Genomic DNA, 4,006 nt, shown 5'->3' with positions numbered 1-4,006 from the left:
GGCACTCGGGGAAAGAGCCCTGGGTTATGTCGGACTCACCCTGCTGAGTGCAGGGACCTACCGACTAAACTCCACTGTGTTCCGCCGTGCCGCTTTAGAGACGGGGCCGCGGGTATTCGGTAGAACCGACGTTATACACTGTTATACACACTTAGTTAATCCATTTACATTAAAAGTAAGTTAATTGTAGTTTATTTGTTAATTAACAGTATTTTTAACTTTATTAAATTTTTACTTTATTTTAAGTTTATGAATTGTCATTTATTTTCTTATTTCTTTAAATGTTTTTTTTTAAAGATTGTCTGTAGAAACCCCGTCCTTTACCCACAATAAATAAATAATCAATACGATTTACAAATTATTAAAACAATATTAAACATAGATATGTGGATTTTGCAAGTGACTACCGATATCATCGATATACAAGTTCATTTCATTGCCCACAAAATTACGCATGCTGCTACGTCACGATTTACTTTCTCTTTTATTCGTATATTTATAGTCACATATTGAAGTTTGTAGTACCATATCAAGTTTCCGTGGTGTAGCGGTTATCACATCTGCCTAACACGCAGAAGGCCCCCGGTTCGATCCCGGGCGGAAACAATTTTTGTATTTTTGCATAAAAAAAATTAAACTTTTGACTTACTTTGTGTGACATTTTAAAATACGCGAGGAATTCTTTAAACTACTATTACCATATAAAATATTATCTCTTATTTCTAACCAAGTCCACCAGAAAGAAGGAAAATCTATACATATAATAAATCTGTAGAAGGGTCAATTCTGTACATTGAAAATATTGAAAAAATAACTAGCAGGGGGTGTTACTGGATCGATACCAAACCCAAATATGTGATTAAAAAATTTTTTGTCTGTCTGTCTGTCTGTCTGTCTGTCTGTCTGTCTGTCTGTCTGTCTGTCTGTCTGTTTGTCTGTCTGTCTGTCTGTCTGTCTGTCTGTATGTGAAGACATCACGTGAAAACTACCGGTTCGATTTCGATGAAACTTGGTATAATTATACCTTATTATCCTGGGCGTAAAATAGGATACTTTTTATCCTGGAAAAATACGTAGAAAAAAAATTAATCTCAATTTTTCAGTTATCCATAGACGTTGTTCTGTAGTAGGTACCGCGAACACACGTGGCGTATTATTATAGACCTAGCCGTATTTGGGTCCAATAGATATTTATAAGATGTCATTGTCCGAGTTACTCAAAATGGAGAAATAAACCATCCACGCAAAGACCGACATCCGCGCGGACGCAGTCGCGGGCGGAAGCTAGTATATTAATAATATTTTGTTATTATTATTTTATCGTTTATCAATACCAGCCGATTTGATAACCTTCTCCTTTTTTTTAAGTCGATTAAAAATATCTTGAACCATTTTTATAAAAGGTTCAAGTTCAATATAGAACAGAATAAAAATAAATTAAGTTTATTACGCAGACATGTAGTATAAAGCTTCTCTGAGGTTAAATTAAAAACTAAGCTTACGAAAGCGCGGCAAAATCCTTCATAAATGAGGTTTGGATGCCTTGTAGTTTATGTATAAGAAATTACAATATAACATACTTTGTTCGGGCTTCTTCTTGGTAAAGATTTGATTCTTTGAATTAAAAGAGCTTCCTTGGACATGATTAAAGACTTATGGATATTAGAGTTCTGATATTATGGAGTGTACTAACTACAAAATAAAAACATTAAAAAAGCAAAAAAAAAAATATATACGAAGATATTTTATCCTCCATTTTTGGATTTTGCACATGATTGTTTCCCATTGCAATTGTAATTAGTTTCTTCACAAGAAATTAATTTAAACCAACTTCCACCTTAAAGCCGGCAATACGATCATCCCATGTCCCGTAGTGGGGTAAGGGGCAGATGCATTATACATCTGTTTCACTGATCGATTTTCCTTAGGGACAAGTAGGTGATCAGCTGTGTCCTACCAGACCGATACATTTTTTTTTCTTCGTCTCCACCGGGAATCGAACCCAGGACCCCTTGGTGCTACGCTCATGCGTCAACCACTGTACCAAGGAGGCGGCACTATTGTTAGGGTTACTATAAAAAAAGAGAAATCGTGGCAGTTTGTCTTCAATTCTGTGCTCTCATCTATTAGTCTTACAAGCAAACCAAACCAACCAACAGGATGAATGAATTTTTTTGATATTAAACATTATTTGATGAACTTGAAAATACTTTACAGTATAATGGTAAGGTAACTTCAGAAAGTCCAGTCAGAAAACTATGGTTCCTTGAGTACAAGCAAGCAATTACCTTTGTTAGATGTGCTCCAGGTAAAGTTTTAGAGCGATGGAGGTCTTGCTTCTTATACGGCCTCGTGAAGTTATATTAAAGCAAATTGTGAAGGCTAGTGAATTTCTATAAATATTTACAGATTTATGAAATTCTATAAATGATTAGTACAAAATTTGTTGAACTATATGTCTTGAGATATTATCTAGATAAATACAAAACAAAATCAATATAACAATATAATACTAGTTATATTACTAAAAAATGGATGTTGTATATAATATACTTACGCTTAAATAATAAAAAATATATATAATATTATATTATACATGAAAGAAGTCAAAGTATCGATTGAATATCAATTATTTCCGACGAGTACAATATGGGGGTCTTCAAGCGTAGAGTGAACAGGTACCTTCTAGGGAAGCGCGTACCATCTTAGACCACATCTCAGCTTAACATCAGGCGAGATTGTGGTCAAGCTCTTCCCTATCGTCAATAAAAAAAAAAAAAAAAATTCAGATCTTATTAAAAAAGAGACCCTTTTTTTATATATAATATTATATTTCAGACGGCTGAAAGAATGGCTGAAAACGCCGTATTTCATGCATTTTCAACTAATTCTTCCCATTTAAAAACATGGAATTTAGAGTTAATACACAAAGATTAGCCTCAGGCCACAAACAACTTATTACAAAGCAGAAAAGCAAATCTCGCACGTATTACCATTTTTATAGCGATGTGTCTGAGAATTATGTAGATTAAGTTAAGGGTATGTTACTTGAAACAAACTTAAGCCTTTTCAACGCAAAGGCGAGGCTTACGTCGTTTTAAGTTGGAATTTCGGTTAAATGTTTTTTGAACTACGTTGTTTTTAGATTTTAATGAAATTTAATTTTCAGGATACGAATATTCATCATCATCATCATCACTGTCAGCCTACACTCGTCCACTGCTGGACATAGGCCTCAGTCATGGCACGCCACTGAGCCCGGTCGTTTGCTCGTTGTCGCCAGTTTTGACCAGCAACCCTGCGGATGTCGTCACACCACCGTGTAGAAAAAGAAACCGTGTGTCTTTAGATACGAATATTGTTAGACTGAAATTTCAAAGTGCAGCTAATTTATACACATTACCGAGACAGCGTTTTTTAAATCATTGTTACAAGGGATATTGGAAGATCAGATAGGTAAGTAGTTCACTTGTTTTAGATAGTCGAAAATATCATCAATTTTTGAAACTAATTTCCCTATTTTGCTATGTTTTATGGTAAACTATTAATTTTTATTTATTTTCTGTATATACTAGTGGTCCGCCCCGGCTTCACTCGTGGTACATATTTCGCAATAAAAGGTAGCCTATGTCCTTTCTTGGGTATCAAAATATCTCCACACCAAATTTCATGCAAATTGGTTCAGTAGTTTAGGCGTGATTGAGTAACAGATAGACAGACAGAGTTACTTTCGCATTTATTATTAGTATGGATTATTTCTATTGTTATCCAGCTTATGTTCGACATTTGTAAATAACCTGTAATTTACGAAGCTATTTAACTTGTCTTTTTAATGTTACAGTAATTTTACAGGTGCGATCGTTAATAAAAAAGGATTAGTATTATTTTAATAGCATTAAAAAGAAGAATATAATTCTCGAAGTCGCTAATACATGCAATTTCGATTACATTGCCGTGTTCGCACTCGACACTCGGTAGTGAGCTCTGATTAACTTAGTAATGTAAA

The 4,006-nt window shown here is 34.2% G+C and overlaps 1 non-coding gene across 1 annotated transcript; it reads left to right on the top strand.

Annotated features, from left to right (window-relative positions):
- The first annotated feature begins 533 nt into the window (after positions 1–533).
- Positions 534–606, top strand: Trnav-aac. Its single transcript has one exon. It is a non-coding gene; the product is annotated as a tRNA-Val (tRNA).
- Positions 607–4,006: the final 3,400 nt, after the last annotated feature.

This window comes from Colias croceus, chromosome 1, assembly GCF_905220415.1.
Source record: "Colias croceus chromosome 1, ilColCroc2.1".
Taxonomy (NCBI): domain Eukaryota; kingdom Metazoa; phylum Arthropoda; class Insecta; order Lepidoptera; family Pieridae; genus Colias; species Colias croceus.
Note: the sequence above shows the minus strand (reverse complement) of the source record. Positions and strands in the feature narration are given on the sequence as shown.